We start from the raw sequence: 23,743 nt of genomic DNA on the forward strand, positions 1-23,743 counted from the left end.
AGGGCCAGGAGGATCTGAAGAGTGGCCATGGGTGACCAGCCCAGCACAACCTAAATGGTGGGTCAACACCCTAAGTGAGCTCCATAATGAGACGGGAATTTGGGACAAAGCAGGAAGCCAGTGCGGTCCCCACTAGCCCTCCAGGAAGTGTAAAATGGTTCCCGGCGGCTCCCACACAGCGCTGCCCCGCCGCATCAGAGCTGCCCGCGGGCTGCGGGACCATCAGCCACTTGACACCACGCGGTGCTGCCACCTCCATCTCTGCATCTCGTTGGAAGCCCGCTCGCCCCCCGCCTGGCGCGCTCACGGGCGGCCGCCCTCACTGCTCCTTCCGCCCGGCCAGGAGCCCGCTGGCCCCGCAGCTTGCCCAGCGGGGCTGTGCCCCGGCTGCACCCGCGGCTCGAGGGGGCGCGGAGCACACATGTGACTAGACAGGCGACAGGGTAGGCGAGGTGGGTCTGTGCAGTTGCGGTAGTGCAAAAAGAGGAGCCCCCGGGCAGGGCGGCCAGCGGCTTCCTGTCGCTCAGCGGCCGCCCCCAGTAGCGGGTGCTCTGTTACCCCGTGGAGCGGCAGGGCCTACCGGGCGGTGCGCGGCCAGACGTGTGGCCAGCGGCAGCCGCGGTGAGAGGCTGCTGGCACGGCCTGTGGCGGTGCTGAAAGCGGGAAGCCGAGATCGGCATCCCAAGGGTGCTGCGGGGTGGCCGCCTTTGCCTCACTGCCCTCCCCGCCGCATGTGCCTGATTCCGGTGAGCCCGGGTGTCCTTGCGGCGACACGGGCGGCGGGGAGTGGGGAGCACGCTTGGTGCCGTGCCGGCCGCTCCTGCCTGGCACCGCGCTGCCTCGAGGCATTTTCCCGCCTGTCCTGGGAGAGAGACTGAAGGGATACTGAATCTAGAAGTTAGCTGTAGGTGGGAGCAACTTCCTTCTGTTGGTGACCTCTTTTTTCCCCCCAATTCAGCTACCTAGGTGCGGTGCTGCTGGACAGGGGCGGCTTGGCACTGATGCTGGCATAGGTGGTACAAGAGCTGAACGCAAGGGGCCTTCAGTGGTTTGTGTGAGTGTAAGAGGGTATAGCATTCACAGTTGAAGGCAAAAAAGGTCAGAGCCTGTAATCAGCCATGGTTTATATGTTACTCTACAGTGACTGTCTCAAAGATGCTAAAGAACTTCCTGGAAAAGGAAGAAACCATTTTTAACAATGCCACTGATTCACAGAAAAAACGAGGCAAGACTTCACAACCTATATAATTTTAAGTTGTAAAGCAGGTATGTTTATTACAGCGCTGGGCACGTGGGAGGTAGCCCTCCAAAGACACGCACACTGTCAGTCCCCTATAGCTCGGTATATATGTTGTTACATGTTACAAATTCATAGAGTTTCCCAATACGTTTTTACATATGCATAACCTGTCCCTGCTTTGTATTATAATGAGTTCAAAAGTCATTTTTAAATCCTTGCGCCTGCGTAGTTCTGTTTTGTGGAGGGGTTCCGGGGTCTTTGCAGAAGGTCTTCTTCACTGACTTTCTCTCCATCCAAAGGCCAGAACAACAAATTTGCCAGCATGGAAGTTCCAGAGTGTCCCAGTCCTTGTTTGGCAAACACAATGAATGCTAAGTCAATAGATATATTGTGTGGTGAGCAGCTTCTAACAAGTTATCTCTTAACTTCTGATTCCCTTGTATCATATATATGGTTACATATTACACATTCATAGAGTTTCTCAATACGCTTATCCATATGCATGACCTATCCCCGCTTGGTATTATAATGAGTTCAAAAGTCATTTCTATATCCTTGCACCTGCATAGTGCCGTTTGGTAGTGGGCTTCAGGGGTCTTTTCTGAAAAAGGACAGGAGGTCATCTTCACTGGCCTTTTCACCTTTCTGTTTTACGCATGCTTTCTGAGTCTCTGTCCAAAAGTCAAAACAACAGCTCTGATTTTTTGTCAGCTTGGAGATTCCATGAGTACCAATTGGGTCCCAGTCCTTGTTTTGGCAAACACAATAAATGTTAAGTAAGCAATATACACTGTTTAGCAAGCAGTTTCTAACAAGTTATTCCTTAACTTCTATTTCCCTTGTATCACCACTGTATAATTATTACCTTTTTCCGTCAGCTTGTGCAAATTTTCAGCGATGGATTATGACGAATATGCATATGCCCATATGACCACTGTGCTCATGACCATATGCAACCCTTTCCATTGCAAAGGTTGTACCCAGCTTGGAGGTGTAGGTGAAGGGATTTATGGTCATATAAACAGTATTCCACTTTTCAGCTTAATCTTCTGTGAACCCAATGCAGTCAGTCATTTCAGCTCTTACTGGATTTGTGCTGCCCTTAAGGCTTTCATCAACTTTGACAGGATTTGATAGGCCAGTTTCAATCCAATACAGCATCTTAACACTCACATCAACCCTCTTATTTATACTCTGAAAAACAAGACTGTGAAAGGGGCATTGTTGAAAATTAAAAAGAAATACTTGGTTTTCAAATAATTTTCTGCATAAACCATAGAATCATGGAATTGTTTGGGTTGGAAATGACCTCTAGGATCTTTGAGTTCACCTGCCAAGATGTCAAGGCCACCACTAACCCATGTCCTCAAGTGCCACATCCACATGGCTTTTAAATCCATCCAAGAATTATGACTCCACCACTTTACTGGGCAGCTGTGCCAGGGCTGGACAACCCTTTCAGTGACAGCTTAATTTAGTCCAAGTATGGAACCATGAGAACAGAAAGTTCGTGTAACAAAAATCAGTTCATTATATTTGATATCCCATGTATTCTAATTAACTTTAAACCAATACCTGGAGAGCTGTGCAGAACTGCACAGCTTCTTTATCAAAGAATAAAAAGCACATACAGGTCTATTTATCGTTAAAGCCATTGGGTATTTTTCCCATTTTGTTGTACTGGCTTGGGCTGGTATAGAGTTAAGTGTCTCATAGTAGCTCACATGTTCCAATGTTTTGATATGTGATGAAAATGGTGTTAGTAACACATTAATATTTTAGTTATTATTGCTGAACTGTGCTTATACATTGTCTGCCCCACCAGTGACTAGCACGGGGGTGTGCAAGAAGACAGGAGGGAGAACAGCTGGGACGCCAAAGGTATGTTCCACAGCATATGATGTCAAGCTTAGCCATAAAACCAGGAAAAATAGGTTTTTTTGAGAGCTACCTTTGCTCAGGGACTGACTGGGATTTGGCCATCTGGTGATGAACAATCAGGAATTTTTTACATGACTTTTTTTTCTTTATTTTGTTTTACTTTGAATTGTTGTTTTGTTTGCTTCTCCCCCCCCCCTTTTTTTTCTGATTAAAATATCTCCACCCAATTTTTTTTTGCATTTTTGCATTTTTACCCTTCCAATTCCCTCCACCATCCCACCAGGAGGGATCATTTTACTGAAGTCAGAGTTTCGTGAAAGGACTCATGAATTATCTCTTACTGCATGGCAGTGTGGTGTTTTGTGTTAGGATACCTGGCTAAGAGTTACTCACTTAGACAGTGATGAAAGGAATAATGATGAGATGGGGAGTACAACCAACATTATTCATCTGACTCAGCCACCCAAAAAACATCAAAGGTGTTTCAGCATGTGAAACGATCTTCCAAGTGCTATACAAGTAAAGGAGGACTGTGGCATAAAACTTATTATAGTTGTGTGCATATGGGGAGAAATTTGGAGAATGAACAGGAAATTACTTCATGCAGGCTAGTTCTTATTGGTGCTGCTTGCAATTTAGATTTTCCCTCACCTTCCCAGGGACCAATGTGAGGCTGACCAGCCTGTAGTTTTCTGGGGCCTCTTACCCTTTTCAAAGGAATGTTTTGCTTTGTTTTAGTCCTCAAGCATCTCTCCCAATCACCATGATCATTCAAAGATTATTGAGAATACCTGACAATGACATCAGCCAGTGCCCTCAGCACTCATGACTTTATGGGCAGGTTCATGGACAGGGCAATTGGAACTAGGTAATCTTTAAGGTCCCTTCCAACCCAAACCATTCCATGCTTCTACAATTCTTTGATTCTATAACTTACATACATCTGTTATTCCCTGACGTGATCTTCTTTCACCAAGGATGCACCATCCTTACTCCAGTCTACCTCTGATCTCTAGGGCCTGGGATTTCTGAAGCCTGGTCTTGCTTGTGAAGACCAAGGCAAAGGAGTCATCAACCTTTTCCATATCCTGCATCACCAGGTTCCCCAGCTCATTCACCAATGAATTGTGTGTGCCTTTTGTCACATGGGTATTTACAGAAACCCTCCTTTTTGTCTTTGACATCCCTGACCAGATGCAATTCCATTTCAGCTTTGGCTTTCATAACTTCATTTCTGCACGCTCAGACAGAGCATGAAGAAATGAAAAATAATAATTCTTAATTAGCCTATGCACCTTTGTCCTGTGTACTGCCAGCCAGATGCTTTAGGGAATATTACCCTTGTGGCCAATCAAAACACTTCCACCCACACCCAGGCATGCACATACAAGCACCACACACTGCTGGAATTCTCTGAAGAGACAAGCAGAGGCCAGGAGCCCTGGAGGCTCAGGGGAGGATGATGGAGCAACTGTTCACAGCTATTGCAAAAGAAACCAAAATCATCTCAATATGAAAGGAAACTACAGGCATTCATTTTGTTTTATTTTGACAAAAGAGCAAAAACTAGAACAACCAGTTGTATTTATAGAGGTAGAGCAAAGCAAAGCTAATTTTAGGGTTATGCTAACATAGGTTGTGTATTTGTGAGGGTGGAAGTTTGCTAGGCCCAACAGCATGACAGGCTGGATGAGTCGAGCATGTGCATGTCCAACCACACAGTTGTAGACCCTGACCTGTCAGGGACAGTTCTGCCTGCCTGAATCCTGAAAGAACTGTGGCCTGGAGACAGCCCACACTGGAGCAGATTTATTCTGAAGGACTGCTGCCCCAGAGAGGACGTACTCTGGAGCAGGGGAAAAAAGGGAGGAAGAAGAAACAGCAAAGGCAAACTGTTCCAAACTGACCACAACCCCCCATTGGTCAGCAAAGGGAGGAGATAGAAGTTTCAGGAATGAATCATAGAATCCTTTATGTTACAAAGAGCCCTTAAGATCTTCAAGTCCAGCCATTAATCCAGCACTGCCAAGGTCACCATTAAGTCATGCCCCCAGGTGTCACATCCACACTTCTTTAAAATCCTTCCAGGGATGGTGACTGCCTTGTGCAGCCTGTACCAGTGCATGACAACGTTGCAGTGAGGAATTTTTTGCTAATATTCAATCTAAAACTCCCCTGGCACAACTTGTGACCAATTGCTCTTCTACTGCTTGATGCGTGGGAGCAAAGCTCAATCCTCACCTGGCTACAGTCTCACATTAGGGAGTTGTGGAGAGCAAGAAGGTCCCCTCTGAGCCTCCTTTTCTCCCAGCTGAACCTCTCTTAATTGTTCCTGGTGCTCCAGACCCTTCCACAGCTCCGTTCCTTTCCATGGACATGTTCCAGCCCTTCAATGTGTCTCTTGTAATGAAGGGCCAAAAACCTCCAGGATTGGAGGTGTGGCCTCACCAGTGCCCAGTACACAGGCATATTCATTGGCCTGGTCCTGCTGGACACTCTATGGCTGGTACAGACCTGATGCTATGGGCCTTCTTGCCCACCTGGACACACCTGGGCTCATGTTCATCTGCTGTCCACCAGCATCCCCAAGTCCTTCCCCTCCAGGCACTTTCCAGTCACTCTGCCCCAGCCTGGAGTGTTCCAGGGAATTGGTGTGACATAAGAACAGGACCCTGCAATTCGCCTTGTTGAGCCTCAAACCACTGGCCTCAGCCCATCAATCCAGCTTGTCCAGATCCCTCTGCAGAGCCTTCCTATCCTCCAGCAGATCCACACTCCCCCAATTTTGTCTGCAAATTTACTGGAGGCACACTCAGTCCCCTTGTCCAGATGATCAATAAAACTACCACGAAGAAACGGAGCCCAGGAAAAAGGGGAAGATAGGGGGAAGGTGTTTTAGTTGTGTCTTTATTTGTCACCCTCAAATCTACTTTGATTGGCAAGGAAGTAAGTTAGTTTATCCCCAAATCAGTCTGGTTTGCTTGCCCACATGGTAATCACCCAATGATCTCCCTGTCTTTACATTGACCCATGAGATTTTTCATCTCATTTTCTCCCTCTGTCCTGTCCTCCTGAGGAGCTGGAGTGAGAAAGCACTGGGTGTGAGCCTGGCAGTTGGCAAAGCCAGGCCATCAGACATTTGCATCCACAGGAATGAGAGAATTCACAGAAATGACAGAATTCACACAAATGAGAAAGCCAGAACTCAGGGCAGAGCAGAAGCAGCATCAGACCAGCCTGGGTGCATAGTCAGGGAGGTGGGTACAAGTCAAATCTTTCACAGTAAGAGAACATCAGTGTTTTCTCTGTGATGTTTCCCAGCTGCGATGCACTGCTACGAAAGTTTTCTTTTGTTCCACTTGTTTGATTTGTCTTTCTGTGATACAAAACTCAACTTTACAGAAGTTGATTCAGTATTGAATACTTCAGTCTTGAATTCATATCACTTAGTTTTTTGCCTGTGTTTTAAACTGAGTTTCTGTGCCATCATGGGAAGTGCTTCAGATGAGCAGCAGACATCTTGTTGTGGTTTGACCCTGGCCAAATGCCAGGCATGGTATCTGCTTTCTCTGCTCTCACCTGCCACAGCTGGGCAGAGGAGAGGGAAAAAAATGTTAACACACACATAAACGGGGCTCATGAGTTGAGAGAAGAAATAGGGGAGGATGCACTGAAGGCAAAAGAGGCTGAAAACTTAAAGTTTCAAAGTGATTTATTGCTAACCTAACCTTAAACAGAGTCAGAGGAGGCTAATGAGAAGTACAAACAAGCTCTTAAGACACCGGTTCTCCGCTCACTCCTTCCCTCCTTCCCACCAGCAGCATGGTGGGGGCAGGGTACGGGGTTTGGATCAGTCCAACACCAAAATTCCTTCCGCTGCTCAGGGAGAGGAGTCATCTTCTGCATAGCCATGGGTCCATCCCACAAGAGACAGTCCTCTACAAACTTCTTTGCTGTGGGTCCGAATTTCATGAGCAGTGGCCTGCCCAAATCAGCTGCAAATAAGTCCTTGTCCATGGAGTGCAGATTTCCAAGCCGAGGCCAGGGTGTTTTCATCTCGGGAGCAAGGCCTTTCCCTCCACTGGGACTACCACTGGATCACAGCTTCCTCCAGGCATCCATTTAGTCTGGAATGGGCACCACCCCACGGGCTGTGGGTGGATGTCTGCACCCACCATGGAGCCCATGGGCTGCAGGGTGACCACCTGCTCCCCCATAGTCTTTACCACAGCTGGCAGAGGATTGTCAGTTCTGGTGCCTGGAGCACCTCCTCGCCCACTTTCTCCACTGACCTTGGTGTCTCCATGTTGTTTTCCCTCACATATTCTCACCTCCTCCTCCTTCACTGGCTAAAAAGAAGTGTGTGTGCACATTATTTTGATTTCTTCTTAAATATTATTAAATATTTTTAATATTTTAATATTAAATATTAAATTTAAATATTTTAATACTATTAAATATTATTAAATATGTTATCACAAAGATGTTAACTAACATTTCCAAATGGCCCAGGCTTGGCCAGTGGCATGTCCATCATCTTCAGATCCATCAGAGATTGGCTCTGCTGGACATGGTGAAAACTTCCAGAACCTTCACACAGAACACACAGGAGCTATCTTTGTGCCCCTCCCCACCCACGAGCAAAAGTGGGCTAAGCAAAACCAACTCATGAACACAGGGATGCTGAGGGAAGAAGCTGCGCTGTTTGGGAGCAGGAGAGGCCAGGCAGTGTGGGCCTAGGCTGAAGAAAAGCTGGTCTGCCTTGGCCAGGAATGATCGAGCCCTGCTTACCTGCTTGGAAGGCAGCTCTGCCCAGCACTACCCTGCATGGCTCCTGCAGTACTGCTGCTTCCCACTCCTGCCACCCACGGCCTGCAGCCAGTGCTGCCTCCTGCTCCTCCGTGCCCATGGGCACTGCCTCCCCCAATGCCACATCCTAACCTGGCCTGGCTCCTGCCCCTGCACCTCTCACACTGGGCTGCCCCCTCCCTCCAGCCCCCTGCACACACTCTAGCTCCAGGTCCTGGTGTGTGCCTGAGCTCCTCTGGCTCTGACATGTGGGCTTGGCAAAATATGTATTGGTTTAAAAACAAACCAGTGGGAGATCACAAGTCAAGACTGAAATTAAAAATAAGTGAAATAATACAAGGGAAAAAGCACTGACAAAGTCAGATACAACCTAACACCCTGTTAGGGTGGTAGTAGCAGTCCAACTGAAGTAGTCCAGTTGAAGCGGTGATCCTGTGAAGGTCTGGTCTCCAGCTGAAGGTCCAGTGGTAGCTCTCGTCCTCTGGGAACCCAGTAGACAGGGCTAGCTCAGGCAGTTCCAAGGCCAGGTTATATCCAGGTGGGAACACCTGGCTCCTCCCTCCTGGGCAGAGCATCCCACCATGGGATGAGATAAGTCCATGAGTCACATGGTGAGTCCCTGATGACCCATTGTCTGTCATGCGGAGTGGGTCATTAGCAGCTGGTAACAGCTAACGGCCCACAGCGGGTGGTAATAGAATACTTAACTACATCTATACTGCAAACTAGGACACTCACACTACTGGGTGCTCATAATGTAGCTGCTCCAGTTCTAGAATGCAAGTCCTGTTTCACCGGGGGATCCTCCATGGGTCCCAGGCCTTTCAGGAAATCTCTTCTGTGCCATGGCTACTCTGCAGAATGGAATGCCATCTGGAATATTCACGTGCTCCAGCAATGGTACCTGGGGGTGCCACAAGCTTCACAGATATTTCAGAGTTGTGGTAGCAGCAGGAACCAGCTGTGTCCTCGGCAGGTCAACCCCTAAAGGTTTTCCAAGAGAGATGTCCCACACAACACCCCGTGTCCCCTCCACTCCCAACACCCAGCCACCTCTAGCCTATAGAGTGTCTCTTGGGATTACATGCTTGGCCCTGATCCTGGATCACCCTACAAATGGTCACGGCAGCAAGCAGACGAGGACAGAGAAAGCTCCTAGGTCTTTGAGTTGAGCACATTGGTCTTTCCCACACTCAGGTGGAGCAGCCTGAGCCTCCTCTGCCACTGCATAGGCCAGGTGGCAGGGACAGAGGGAAGAGGGGGGCTATGGCCAGGAATGCCCAGAGGGCTAGAGCCGAGCAGGGTAAAAGCTGTTGGGCAAAGCAGCATTGGTGAAAAAGTGCCTTAGCAGAGGATGGTTTTGATCCATCGACCTCTGGGTTATGGGCTCAGCACGCTCCCGCTGCGCCACTCTGCTCCACACGGTGCTTGGCTGCCATTGCCCCCAGCCCAGCCTGAGGCTGCTGGGCACTGCTGGCTCTTGCTCCCTCCCTTCCTCTCTGCTCGGCCTTACCCGCCCCACAAAACAGGCTCCCTGACAAATTCATCTCCCTGGGACCTGAGCTCCATAGCGCCAGGGCCTGGCCTTGCTCTTCTCCCACATGTCCTGCACACAGCCCTGCACGGCCCACTTGCCCTTTCACCATTCACGCTGGTGATGAATGCGCTCAAGGCAACCCCGGAGCCAGACTACAGCCTTGGGCATTGCTAGGAACGGTGGCACCTGAAATCTAGTGACATCCTGACAGCTTCAGCCCTGCCCAGAAATCCAGCTCTGCTCCCAGCGTGCTGCAGGACTGCACCTGCCTGACAGGTCAGTTCTTTGCTGCCTAAGGAGGGACACAGGCTCCCTTTGTTGGAAATGACCTACAGAAGGAATTCTGATGTTACAGGTGTGCACAAGGAGGGGTCACAGCCCAATGCATGGAGGAGCCCAGCCTAGAGGAGGAAGAAGGTTTATGTTTACAGCACAGTTCTTTTGACCGGTGACATGAATCTTTTTGGGTGAGGCTAATCAGATATTATTCATCACATAATCACCCTGTGCTTTTCCTGTGTAGGTGGTGAGGACCGATCCTCAGTGGGATGTTAATTGCCTTTGTTTTAAACACATGCCCTATTCTTTTATTGTCCACGTGGGATGTTCTCAGCCAGTGAGAGCTGGTTTAGGTTGGGCCTTCAGGTCACATCTACTGTGAGGTAAAAGCTCTTAGTCCTAGGCAGAGTTTTTTGCCTTAAGCAGGTTGAACAGCTGTTATGTTAGAGCCCTACCTTTCTCACGGGCTGTGACCCCTTACTGTGGCTGTGCTGTGCTGCATTCCCCTGCAGCTTCCTGCTTTGCCCTTCCTCCTGGCTCAGCTCTGCCCTTGTTGCAGCCCAACAGCCAAGGCATGCCCCAGGCATCTCAAGACGTGGAGACAAGGAGCCTCCTCTCTGCCAGACGTTACTCCAGACTTCTTTCAGAAGGCACTTTTTAGAAGCCAGGCAGGCTGCCTTCAGCTCCTCCCTTGCGGCTGCTCTGTGGGAACAGCCAGGGCCTCAAGTGCAAAAGCCCTCTGGGCAGCCCTGGCTGTTGTCCACACCACGCACTTGTGGGGTGGTACCTGTGCAAGTACCTGGAGTGTCACGGCTGCAGCGTGGTCAGCTGCCCACAGCCCAAAAGGCTGTGTTGTGCCCTGTAGTTGGCAGGATTTGAACCTGCATGGGGAGACCCCAATGGATTTCTAGTCCATCGCCTTCACCACTCGGCCACAACTACCTGCTCCAGCCCTCCCTGCCCTGCTCATCACACACCCTGTGCCGCAACACCAGCACCTGGGCACTTCAGGCCAAGGCTCCACTCACTCCGCATTTGCAGTTGAGACCCTCACAGAACGAGATGCGCCCCCGGGGCCACATTCCAGAGGCCTGAGAGGCAGAATCCCAGGGGCTGCAGCTGCGGCTCCCTGAGCCTTGGCCTCAGCCAGGCACATGGGTTACCCTGCCCTGTGGCTGTGGTAACATTCATCCTCTCCTGTGCTCCTCCCCCTGACAAGCCTTGACTGAACCAGCTGCAAGAGGAAGCATCCCCTTAACCAAACCAGCTGTGCGGTGAAAGGTCCCTCACCACACCAGGTGCTGTTGCATGCTACAGCTGGGAACAGCCCTGACTGTAACAGCAGCATCAGCTTCCCATGAGCATCATGAGCCACGGCGGGCAACAAAGGATAATCAGTCATCTCACGACAGACTTGGAACATTCCCTCGATGAATTGTAGCCCAAGTGGAAGACCACAATTGTTGCTGCAATTTTGGAAACAATTTCCAAATGTCTGGAGAGCTGTTCCCAGTAGGTACCACTATGGATTACGTCAGAGACGGAACCTCAGCTCAGAGGGCTGAGCCAGCACCTCCCTCTGAGAGGGATGTCTCTCACAGCTTGAGAGCAATAAAGCAGGGATGCTCAAAAGACCATCACTGATGATGAGGCCTGGTTGGATCCACACACACGTGCACCCACACTCCTCGAAGTCCAGCCCACACTTGGTTGAGAAATGCAAAGGGATTTGATGTGAGTATTTCACTGAGCCCGAGGGGCATTTCAGTAGGTACATTTACACACCTAAATACAGATGTGCTCTTCTCTGTGCCTCTGTGTGTGTGTGTGTGAACTGATAATGGCGTGAATGTTGCCACTGTGAATTTGTAATTAAGTCCTTGCTATGGCCGTGGATCAAGTGTTGCTAAACCCTTTTGCAGCCTTCTAATTTTGTATCCATATCCTTTGCACCATACACTTCTGAATGCACAGTCTCCCTATAAAACATTAAACATGGATTTCAATTCAAGACTCTATTTTTGCTTCATCCATTTACTAGGTAACAGGGTGAACTTTGCCATCAAACTCTGTTGCAGCCACACTGCCTATGTCTAGCCATGGAAAGAAGTGCTTTTCTCCTTTCCAGCCCACAATTTTACCCTCAACCCAGTGGGAAAGTTCCAACATCACCAATAGAAGATAGAAGATTGATTTTCCCAAGCTTTTGTGGAGAAGTTTTTGACAGGACTGAAAAGTTACTCAACATATCTGTACCAACTCTCACAAGGAACAAATTGGCACTGGGCCCTGCGGGGCCATGATCTCCAGGTTACAGACTCCAGCACAGTGACTGAGGCTTTGGAGCTCTGGTGTAATTTCTGGGAGTTCTTTGTGCAGCTGCTGGTACACTCAGGACAGCAGGCAGCACTCCCCCGGCAGAGCAGGTGGTAGCTAAAGGGAGGAGGAGAACAAACGACCACAACTCTTCAGCGATGCTGCACAAAGGCTTTAATGAGAAGGAGCAAAAGCAGTGGCACAGAACGGACCAAGGAACACGTGTACGGGGGCCAGGGAGGGAAAGAGTTGGGCCCATTTGCCGAGGACAAAGGCGATGATCTGCCGGCTTCAGCAGATCTGACCACAGCGGGGGAAAGGCAGGCACAGCCCCGAACCCCTCAGCCCAAGGGAGGTCCCAGAAGAGATGGGAACCCCCGCGGTGCTGAGGGAGCTGCCCACAGCAGCTGACAGAGAGGATCCCACGGCTGTGCTCTGAGGGAAAGAGGTGAGGATGGGGCCTGGCATGGTCACCACCACCGGCGAGGCCTCGATGTACACCGTGGAGTCAGCGCAGCGGGCGATGCAGGGCTCACTGCAGCTGCTTGCAAGGGGGGTTGGGCCACAGGGGCCGCAGGGCCGTGGCGGACAGGGTCTGCAGCAAGACATCTCTCGGTGCAGGAGGCAAAGCTGCAACACAGAGCAGGTAGCACCAACCACCTTCAGGATCAGTCTGTCTCTCTGTCCCTCAGCTCTCTCCAGGGACACATTTGGTCTTCAAAACGCACGTGTGCCTACAGCTCCCGCGACCCTCCTCGTGTCCTCCTCGTGGCATGGCACAGGAAGGCCGCCCCACTTCAGGAATGGGACCCACCCAGTGGCTTTAAGATCCCTGTGGAAAGGCTGGTCACGGCCCATCTCCAGAACAGACATGGCTGCGTTAGAGATGTCCCAGGATGCCCTGGGACGCTTTGTTACACCACGGCAGGTGCAAATTCTGCTGGGCGCGTCCCCCTGCAGCTAAGCCCAACTGATTTCTTTCTGCTGGAACAAAGTTCCCTCTTCCCAGCTGTCCCCAGCCACACCATGGAAAGGCTGACAGCCCTTCAACAGTTCTGCGTCAGGGCCAAGCTGAGGCGGCCCAAGGGTCAGCCTGGGCAGCCTCATGACAGCAAGTTCAGTCCACAGGGAGAGATGGAGCGGACTCAGGCTTACCTCGTTCCTTGAGGAAAGGGAGGCCAGAGAGGAGGATGCAGAGCCTGGAGCAGCGCAGCCTTTTATGCCGTATCCCAGAGCTCTGTGGGGCCACAAACATTCCTTGTTCGTGAAACATCCAAACTGCTGGGAGCGGCCACTTGCAAGGCCCCGCTGATGATGAAGTCCCTGCCTCTTTCATCTCAGGCACTTTTCTCCAGTTTCACACCACCAAACATGGAAATGATTCATCTGTGTCCCAGCTGCCTAAGGCCACTTGAATTGGAGGTCCCAGGCTGGTGGATACGGCAAGTTTAAATGAATTTGTGTAGTGTCTCATGCCTTTCCCACTTCTACTTCTTCATTTTTAATTTGGTCCCTGTTACAGTTAAATTCAGCCATGAGAGACACCTCAGGTCTGCTCTCAGGAGCCTTCAGTGCAGGCACTCAGGCTAATCCTGAGAGTAATTTCTTCCACGGGTCATCACGGACGTACAGAAGATTGGGTCAGTTGAGGCAGAAGGTCAATACTGCACAATCCCATAGCAGGGGAGAGACCCAACTCTGCAGGGAGGTGGCAAAGCTCAGTGGCAAGGAAAGTCCATGTTCAGCTGGAAGGATGTCCCCTGCACGCCCAAGTGACAGCCATGGGGAACTTACTTACACTCCACAGGCTGTACCACAGCCTTGTTTTGTGATCAAAGAGATGCCGCATCCTTCCCTGAAAGAGACCCACAGCCACATCGACCTGTTTTGCTCAGCATGTTCATCCCAGAGGCCAGAGACCTGGATGGTGGCTTTGGGGAACAGGCTGAGGGCAGGGAGCCCAAAGCTCTCGGCTCTTTTTTCTGGGTCAGAGATGGAGTTTCCCATTCCATGCGTTTTACATTTCAAAGGGACACTGGATCAGTCTCCCAGAGCACGTGGGAGTCATCATGATGTGGAAGAGTTGGGAAAATCCCTGAGCTCCAGGCAAACCTGAGTCACCCAGTGTGGACTTCAGTGGACTGGGTGCCGCAGACTCAGGTGTTCAAGGGATAACAGGGCTCATATCCTCAATGTTCTGCTGCCATGAAGGGCATTTCCCCACCTTTTATCCCCATTCCTGGATGACCTGGTGCTTCTCCGCAATCTCTCTCATTTGCTGTCTCCCAAGGCATGGCCTTCTGATGGCTGCTCAAGGGCTGTAGTGACTCAGAGTACCCCAGATCAACCCCAGAAGGTCCGGACAGAGCTCTGCAGGTCTTGTGCTCCTATTAACTGCTCTGGCTCCTCAGAAGGCTCTGGGCCTTGTCCTGCTGACTTCTAAGCACTGACACAGTTTAAGAAAGAGGTCACTGCCCCTTGTGCAGCTGTCCCAGGCCTGTCCCTTGTCTTCCACCAGGGAGCCCTGGGATTTCCTTTATTGCAACTTGTGATTGCTGCCTCTTGTCCTTTGGCAGTGCACCTCTCAGGAGAGTTTGGCTTCATTCTCTCCAGAACGCCCAGGAGGTGGTGGAGGCAGCAGCTCTGTGCCCCTCTCCACACCTTGCTCCTCTCCACTGGGTTGCACAAGTGCAGTGCCTTCGGCCTCCCCCCATACATCAGGTGCTGCAACCCTTATGTTCTGCCTGGTCCTCTGCCAGTGCCTCTCTCCGTGAGAGATCACCACCACCTCCCTTGTCCCTAGGGACACCAAATGGGGACACCAACCCACATGTGGCCACTGCAGTGCCAAGGAAAAGGGGTGGTCAGATCCCCTATCCACGGGGTGGTCAGATCCCAGGCTTACGGGGTGAGATCTGGAGAGAGACAGCAAGGAACTCTCAGGATTAGGGGTGAAAGCTCCCCAGAGGACTTAGAGTGATAGCTCTGTTGGGACAGACTTTCTCTCTGCTTTCCAGCCCTTCTGCCCCAAAGGGGCTCCTTGTCGCTGGCCTGAGGAGTGCAATGTGGAGCAGGTGGCATTCCCTGCACATACACAGCCCTGTGCTCTCCAGGCTGCCATGGCATGCGCTCACCAGTGCAGGCAGCCCCAGGGTCATCGCCTGATGGTCCGCTCGAGGACCTGGGAGCCTCAGCTGTAGGAGCCCTTTCCATCTCCTGGCTGCCCCCCGGGGGTGCAGGGCACCCCTGGAAGAGTTGCCCAAGAGACAGGGACCTGCCTGACAGTGGCAGTGGGACAAGGCCCACAGCTTCTGGAGGCAACCGGGCAGGAGCAGGAGCAGAGGACTTCCAGTGGTCCGTCCCAGCCTCCATTATCCTGGGTTGCCCTGTGTCCCATGGGCCCTTGAGCAGCCACCAAAAGGCAATGTCTTTGGGAAAGCTGCAGCAACAGCACAGGATTACACAGACGTACAAGGTGGCTTGGGACTGGTCCTAAAAGGTCTGGAAATGCCCCTGACAAAGGCAGAAATTTTGGAGGAAAGAGGCTATGTACTCTGGTATCCCTGGAATGCCTGAGTCCAGGGCACTCAGTTCCACACCAGCATGATTCAGGTTTGCCTGAAGCTCATGGATTTTCCCAGCTCTTCCACATCACGATGATTCCCATGTGCTCTGGGAGACTGATCCAATATCCCTTTGAACTGTGAAATGTATGGAATGAGCAAAATTATGCCTGCCCTAGGAAAAAGAGCCAGTAGCTTTGGGCTCCCTGCCCTCAGCCTCTTCCCCAAAGCCACAATCCAGATCCTGGCCTCGGGGGTGGACACGCTGAGCAAAAAGGTTCAATTTGTGTGTGGGCCGCTTTCAGGGAGAGACGTAGGCATGCCTTTGATCACCTTCCTATGTGTTGATTTCCTTCTTTTCTGGAGGATCTCCATTTCCCAAGCTGAGGCCAGAACTCTGGTTGTAAAATGCATGATGGCCTTGTTTAGTTTGCAAGGGACACACAACTGTGGAGATTCTCCTTAGAGAAGTCCCTTGAGAGACAGTGTATTGAGTCCCTGGTTTTCTCCTCTTGGCTGTGAATCTGCCTCAGTTCCCCAGGCTCATGGGCAGAAAAAACAGGCTGTGGCAGATAACAGAAAGCAAGGCCCTCGTGGTCCTCACTCCTCTCAATGAGAAGCTTCCCTCCAGCCCACAGTGATCCTACTTTCCCACTGAGTTTTGCCACAGCCCTGGAGAGGCGCATCTCTTCTTCTCTACGGGACTGTGCAGCCTTGACCTGCCTGAACTTACCCACTGTCTCCTCTTTGTCAGGGTGACCCCTGAGGAGAAATGTCTTTCAGGGTTTGCTTGTGCACCTGCACCAAAAGCACTTGAGGGCTCACTCAAGGTGTCTCTCATAGCTGAATTCCACCGTGATGGGTGGGCACTGTACCCATGAAGAAGGCATTGTGACAAAGGCAATCCATGTGACACAAACCCATCTCCAATCTCCCTCCACTCCAGCCTCAGACCTCTGAGCCTGTTGGCCTTATGCTTCTGGGACACAGATGAATCACTTTGATATCAGGACAGAGCCCATTCACTTGGCCCTGGTCCTGACAGGAACTTAAACCACTCAGTCATCTGCTGGCAAAGCGGCACAGGGAACTGCCAGCAGTCCTCATGTCGTGGTTTGACCCTGGCCAAATGCCAGGCACTTACGATATCTGCTTTCTCTGCTCTCCCCTGCAACAGCTGGGCAGAGGAGAGGAAAAGGTTAACACTCAAAGGGCTCATGAGATGAGATAAGGAACCGGGAAAAGACACACTGAGGGAAAAACAGGCTGAAAAAGTTTCAAAGTGATTTATTGCTAAGAGTCAGAGGAGGCTAATGAGAAGTAAAAAGAAGCCCTTAAGACACCGTTTCTCTCTTCACCCCCCTCCCTCCTTCCCACCAGCAGCACGAGGTGGCAAGGTATGGGGGTTTGGTCAGTCCATCACCGAGATCTTCTTCCGCTGCTCAGGGAGAGGAGTTGTCCTCTGCGTTGCCATGGGGTCCCTGCCACGGAAGACAGCTCTCTGCAAACTCCTCCAGCGTGGGCCCAAATCTCACAAGGAGCAGCCCACCAAATCTGCTGCAATGTGAGCTCCCCCCACGGGCAGACAATCCTCCCAAAATGGCCACACCGTGGGGTCCCTCGTCCATGGGGTGCAGACCTCTGACGCCAGGCTGTTCCATCTCGGGAGCAAGGCCTCCCTCTCCACTGGGACTCCCACTGGATCACAGTTTCCTCCAGGCATCTGCCCGCCCTGGCGTGGGCGCCTCCACATGGGCTGCAAGTGGGCCTCTGCATGGGCTGCAGGGGGACAACCTGCTTCACTATGGTCTTCACCACGGCCAGCAAAGGATTGTCGGCTCCGGTGCCTGGAGCACCTCCTCCCCCACCTTCTCCACTGACCTTGGTGTCTCCATGTTGTTTTCCCTCACATATTCTCACCTCCTCCTCCTTCTCTGGCTAAAAAGAAGTAAAAGAAGTGCGTGCTCACATTATTTTGATTTCTTCTTAAATACGTTATCACAGAGGCATTAACTAACATTTCTAATTGGCCCAGGCTTGGCCAGTGGCATGTCCATCATCTTCAGAGCCATCAGAAGCTGGCTCTGCTGGACATGGTGAAAAACCAGAACCTTCACACAGAACACACAGGAACCATCTTTGAGGCCCCACTCCCAACTAGCAAAAACTGGACTAAGCAAAACCAACACACCTGGGAACTACTAGAGTGTGTGATGACAACTGGAGAGGAGAGGAGAAGAGAGGAGAGATTCAGTTAAGAAAGGGAGGGACATTCGTTTGGGGTGTGTAAGGATGGGACAAGGGCTACTGGTTTTAAGCTGAAAGCAGGCATATTTAGATTAGCTACTGGGAAGGAATCCTTTCCTCTGAGAGTGCTGAGACACTGGAACAGGCTCTCCAGAGAAGTTTTAGAAGCCATTTCAGAGGGCTCAAGCTAGCTGATTTTAAGGTCTGTTCCATCCCCAAGTGATTCTAAGAGTCATTGCACGATTCTGAGTTGCAAGAAGTGGGAGCTCAACATTTAAGATGAAAGAGGCAGGGACTTCATCATCAGCGGGGCCTTGCAAGTGGCCACTCCCAGCAGTTTGGATGTTTCACGAACAAGGAATGTTTGTGGCCCCACAGAGCTCTGGGATACGGCATAAAAGGCTGCGCTGCTCCAGGCTCTGCATCCTCCTCTCTGGCCTCCCTTTCCTCAAGGAACGAGGTAAGCCTGAGTCCGCTCCATCTCTCCCTGTGGACTGAACTTGCTGTCATGAGGCTGCCCAGGCTGACCCTTGGGCCGCCTCAGCTTGGCCCTGACGCAGAACTGTTGAAGGGCTGTCAGCCTTTCCATGGTGTGGCTGGGGACAGCTGGGAAGAGGGAACTTTGTTCCAGCAGAAAGAAATCAATTGGGCTTAGCTGCAGGGGGGACGCGCCCAGCAGAATTTGCACCTGCCGTGGTGTAACGAAGCGTCCCAGGGCATCCGGGGACATCTCTAACGCAGCCATGTCTGTTCTGGAGATGGGCCGTGACCAGCCTTTCCACAGGGACCTTAAAGCCACTGGGTGGGTCCCATTCCTGAAGTGGGGCGGCCTTCCTGTGCCATGCCACGAGGAGGGCACGAGGAGGGTCGCGGGAGCTGTAGGCACACGTGCGTTTTGAAGACCAAATGTGTCCCTGGAGAGAGCTGAGGGACAGAGAGACAGACTGATCCTGAAGGTGGTTGGTGCTACCTGCTCTGTGTTGCAGCTTTGCCTCCTGCACCGAGAGATGTCTTGCTGCAGACCCTGTCCGCCACGGCCCTGCGGCCCCTGTGGCCCAACCCCCCTTGCAAGCAGCTGCAGTGAGCCCTGCATCGCCCGCTGCGCTGACTCCACGGTGTACATCGAGGCCTCGCCAGTGGTGGTGACCATGCCAGGCCCCATCCTCACCTCTTTCCCTCAGAGCACAGCCGTGGGATCCTCTCTGTCAGCTGCTGTGGGCAGCTCCCTCAGCACCGCGGGGGTTCCCATCTCTTCTGGGGCCTCCCTTGGGCTGGGGGGTTCGGGGCTGTGCCTGCCTTTCCCCCGCTGTGGTCAGATCTGCTGAAGCCGGCAGATCATCGCCTTTGTCCTCGGCAAATGGGCCCAACTCTTTCCCTCCCTGGCCCCTGTACACGTGTTCCTTGGTCCGTTCTGTGCCACTGCTTTTGCTCCTTCTCATTAAAGCCTTTGTGCAGCATCGCTGAAGAGTCGTGGTCGTTTGTTCTCCTCCTCCCTTTAGCTACCACCTGCTCTGCCAGGAAGAGCCTTTCTGTTCCCATGGAACAAATGTAACCCCAACGATGGGCACTGCACAATGCTGGTAGAGCTCCGTGAACTGATTGCAGAGCAATAGAAAGAAATTGGTAGGGAAGAGAGGAAAAGAAACGCTGCAGACGAAAGGAGCAAGAATGGAGCTGTGGACAGGTGTTGGCATACAAGTAATGCCACACATAATAACCTGGTGTTACTGTGGGAATGGTCCAACGTGGAAACAGCTGCCAAAAGCATGTAGCCTAGTCTCTGGGTTGGATGTGCCCAACATACAAGCAGACATTGCCAGAGCAGCCTCCTGTGCCTGACCCACTTTGGGTGGGTGGTCTCCACCTTATCTGCTGTGAGAGGCACCAGAGAACATGCCCCAAGTGACCCAGCAGCTGAGTACAGCTGTGAGGGTGTCAGCAAGCTGAAGGTAGGCCTGAGGGAACAAAAAGCCTGAAGTCCCACTGAGATTTGAACTCAGATCACTGGATTCAGAGTCCAGAGTGTTCACTATTACACCATGGGACCACGTGCACAGGTCACTTCTGGCCCTTGTGCCCAGCCTTGCTCAGCCTCATGTCCCTGGCTGAGCCTGGCTGTTTCTCCATCACCTTGGACATCCATCACCAAGTGCAACCTTCCTACAGGGCCTCCAGGCACTCTCTAATCATGCCATCCTTCAGGGCAGCAGCACAGCTCCTTCTGCTTGCTTGGCATGGCCTCTCTTACAAGCGCTAGGCTCAAAACCTCACACCATCTTGTTTTTCCTGAATAGTAACAAGCTCTTTCTGACTCAGGGCAGGCCTTGGGAAGTCATGAAGACACCTGCACACAGCAGAAGCCCCCTTGCCTTCTCTTCTCCAGCCCGAACCAGCCCAGCTCCTTAAGGACTAATGAGAGGGAAACATTGCCCCATCTCTACAAAAGGTGACGAAGGACCCTCTGGGGAACCCAGGAAAGGGGCTGGAGAGGCAAGGAGAAAGGATAGGTGAGACCCCAAGGGCTGAGCAATGACTGAGCTCCAGTTCCTCTGGGGACAGAGGTTCACTCACTGCCCATGGTACAGAGAAAGAAGGGTAGAGCCCGCTCTGGGAACTCTTCCTTCTCAGAAGGAACTTGACTGCAAGGCACCCCCGGAGGACCCAAGTCCAAATGCCTGCTCAAAGTAGGACTGGAGACAAAGCAAGCAGCAGGAGACTCAGTGCCTGAGCCCCATTGCAACTCCAGTGTGACACTCAGGCATGGAGAAATGTTAAGTTCTCTGCACACCGGGCTCCAGTGGCTTGCTGCTCTCTGGGAGTCTCTGCAGGATCCAGACCAGCCCCCACAGTCTGCTTTTGCCAAGGCCGACCTGTCTCAAAGCTAGGTCTGTGCCTGCTGCGCTGGGGGGTGCCTGGAGCCCTGGGCAGGAGGCCTGGCTGAGGGGAGTAGGAGCAGTGGATCAACTGCTCTGTGAGGGCAGAACTAGCTGAGGGAAGAAGCTGCGCTGTTTGGGAGCAGGAGAGGCCAGGCAGTGTGGGGCTAGGCTGAAGAAAAGCTGGTCTGCCTTGGCCAGGAATGATCGAGCCCTGCTCACCTGCTTGGAAGGCAGCTCTGCCCAGCACTACCCTGCATGGCTCCTGCAGCACTGCTGATTCCCACTCCTGCCACCCACGGCCTGCAGCCAGTGCTGCCTCCTGCTCCTCCGTGCCCATGGGCACTGCCTCCCCCAATGCCACATCCTAACCTGGCCTGGCTCCTGCCCCTGCACCTCTCACACTGGGCTGCCCCCTCCCTCCAGCCCCCTGCACACACTCTAGCTCCAGCTCCTGACGTGTGCCTGAGCTCCTCTGGCTCTGACATGTGGGCTTGGCAAACTCACGCTACTGGGTGCTCATAATGGAGCTGCTCCAGTTCTAGAATGCAAGTCCTGTTTCACCGGGGGATCCTCCATGGGTCCCAGGCCTTTCAGGAAATCTCTTCTGTGCCATGGCTACTCTGCAGAATGGAATGCCATCTGGAATATTCACGTGCTCCAGCAATGGTACCTGGGGGTGCCACAAGCTTCACAGATATTTCAGAGTTGTGGTGGCAGCAGGAACCAGCTGTGTCCTCGGCAGGTCAACCCCTAAAGGTTTTCCAAGAGAGATGTCCCACACAACACCCCGTGTCCCCTCCACTCCCAACACCCAGCCACCTCTAGCCTATAGAGTGTCTCTTGGGATTACATGCTTGGCCCTGATCCTGGATCACCCTACAAATGGTCACGGCAGCAAACAGACGAGGACAGAGAAAGCTCCTAGGTCTTTGAGTTGAGCACATTGGTCTTTCCCACACTCAGGTGGAGCAGCCTGAGCCTCCTCTGCCACTGCATAGGCCAGGTGGCAGGGACAGAGGGAAGAGGGGGGCTATGGCCAGGAATGCCCAGAGGGCTAGAGCCGAGCAGGGTAAAAGCTGTTGGGCAAAGCAGCATTGGTGAAAAAGTGCCTTAGCAGAGGATGGTTTTGATCCATCGACCTCTGGGTTATGGGCTCAGCACGCTCCCGCTGCGCCACCCTGCTCCACACGGTGCTTGGCTGCCATTGCCCCCAGCCCAGCCTGAGGCTGCTGGGCACTGCTGGCTCTTGCTCCCTCCCTTCCTCTCTGCTCGGCCTTACCCGCCCCACAAAACAGGCTCCCTGACAAATTCATCTCCCTGGGACCTGAGCTCCATAGCGCCAGGGCCTGGCCTTGCTCTTCTCCCACATGTCCTGCACACAGCCCTGCACGGCCCACTTGCCCTTTCACCATTCACGCTGGTGATGAATGCGCTCAAGGCAACCCCGGAGCCAGACTACAGCCTTGGGCATTGCTAGGAACGGTGGCACCTGAAATCTAGTGACATCCTGACAGCTTCAGCCCTGCCCAGAAATCCAGCTCTGCTCCCAGCGTGCTGCAGGACTGCACCTGCCTGACAGGTCAGTTCTTTGCTGCCTAAGGAGGGACACAGGCTCCCTTTGTTGGAAATGACCTACAGAAGGAATTCTGATGTTACAGGTGTGCACAAGGAGGGGTCACAGCCCAATGCATGGAGGAGCCCAGCCTAGAGGAGGAAGAAGGTTTATGTTTACAGCACAGTTCTTTTGACCGGTGACATGAATCTTTTTGGGTGAGGCTAATCAGATATTATTCATCACATAATCACCCTGTGCTTTTCCTGTGTAGGTGGTGAGGACCGATCCTCAGTGGGATGTTAATTGCCTTTGTTTTAAACACATGCCCTATTCTTTTATTGTCCACGTGGGATGTTCTCAGCCAGTGAGAGCTGGTTTAGGTTGGGCCTTCAGGTCACATCTACTGTGAGGTAAAAGCTCTTAGTCCTAGGCAGAGTTTTTTGCCTTAAGCAGGTTGAACAGCTGTTATGTTAGAGCCCTACCTTTCTCACGGGCTGTGACCCCTTACTGTGGCTGTGCTGTGCTGCATTCCCCTGCAGCTTCCTGCTTTGCCCTTCCTCCTGGCTCAGCTCTGCCCTTGTTGCAGCCCAACAGCCAAGGCATGCCCCAGGCATCTCAAGACGTGGAGACAAGGAGCCTCCTCTCTGCCAGACGTTACTCCAGACTTCTTTCAGAAGGCACTTTTTAGAAGCCAGGCAGGCTGCCTTCAGCTCCTCCCTTGCGGCTGCTCTGTGGGAACAGCCAGGGCCTCAAGTGCAAAAGCCCTCTGGGCAGCCCTGGCTGTTGTCCACACCACGCACTTGTGGGGTGGTACCTGTGCAAGTACCTGGAGTGTCACGGCTGCAGCGTGGTCAGCTGCCCACAGCCCAAAAAGGGTGTGTTGTGCCCTGTAGTTGGCAGGATTTGAACCTGCATGGGGAGACCCCAATGGATTTCTAGTCCATCGCCTTCACCACTCGGCCACAACTACCTGCTCCAGCCCTCCCTGCCCTGCTCATCACACACCCTGTGCCGCAACACCAGCACCTGGGCACTTCAGGCCAAGGCTCCACTCACTCCGCATTTGCAGTTGAGACCCTCACAGAACGAGATGCGCCCCCGGGGCCACATTCCAGAGGCCTGAGAGGCAGAATCCCAGGGGCTGCAGCTGCGGCTCCCTGAGCCTTGGCCTCAGCCAGGCACATGGGTTACCCTGCCCTGTGGCTGTGGTAACATTCATCCTCTCCTGTGCTCCTCCCCCTGACAAGCCTTGACTGAACCAGCTGCAAGAGGAAGCATCCCCTTAACCAAACCAGCTGTGCGGTGAAAGGTCCCTCACCACACCAGGTGCTGTTGCATGCTACAGCTGGGAACAGCCCTGACTGTAACAGCAGCATCAGCTTCCCATGAGCATCATGAGCCACGGCGGGCAACAAAGGATAATCAGTCATCTCACGACAG

General features: G+C 52.4%; 2 long non-coding RNA genes and 3 other non-coding genes across 6 annotated transcripts; 1 reads left to right on the forward strand and 4 right to left on the reverse strand.

The window, feature by feature from the left end:
• The first annotated feature begins 349 nt into the window (after positions 1-349).
• On the forward strand, positions 350-19,331 carry LOC146426370 (uncharacterized). 2 transcript variants are annotated; one of them, XR_014846205.1, is made up of 3 exons: positions 350-452; positions 18,251-18,332; positions 18,859-19,331. It is a non-coding gene; the product is annotated as an uncharacterized LOC146426370 (long non-coding RNA). The 2 variants fall into 2 exon arrangements; XR_014846204.1 differs by lacking the exon at positions 350-452 and having other exon boundaries at positions 18,217-18,332.
• TRNAS-AGA (transfer RNA serine (anticodon AGA)) lies at positions 10,607-10,688 on the reverse strand. Its single transcript has one exon. It is a non-coding gene; the product is annotated as a tRNA-Ser (tRNA).
• On the reverse strand, positions 12,214-13,451 carry LOC146426372 (uncharacterized). Its single transcript, XR_014846234.1, has 2 exons — positions 13,218-13,451; positions 12,214-12,692 (listed from the first exon to the last, which is right to left on the reverse strand). It is a non-coding gene; the product is annotated as an uncharacterized LOC146426372 (long non-coding RNA).
• Positions 19,332-19,847: 516 nt separating the features above from the next.
• On the reverse strand, positions 19,848-19,919 carry TRNAQ-CUG (transfer RNA glutamine (anticodon CUG)). The gene has a single exon. It is a non-coding gene; the product is annotated as a tRNA-Gln (tRNA).
• Positions 19,920-23,191: 3,272 nt separating this feature from the next.
• On the reverse strand, positions 23,192-23,273 carry TRNAS-AGA (transfer RNA serine (anticodon AGA)). Its single transcript has one exon. It is a non-coding gene; the product is annotated as a tRNA-Ser (tRNA).
• Positions 23,274-23,743: the final 470 nt, after the last annotated feature.

The sequence above is a fragment of the Lichenostomus cassidix genome, chromosome 28 (genome assembly GCF_008360975.1).
Source record: "Lichenostomus cassidix isolate B80296 chromosome 28, HeHo_3.0, whole genome shotgun sequence".
NCBI classification, from domain to species: domain Eukaryota; kingdom Metazoa; phylum Chordata; class Aves; order Passeriformes; family Meliphagidae; genus Lichenostomus; species Lichenostomus cassidix.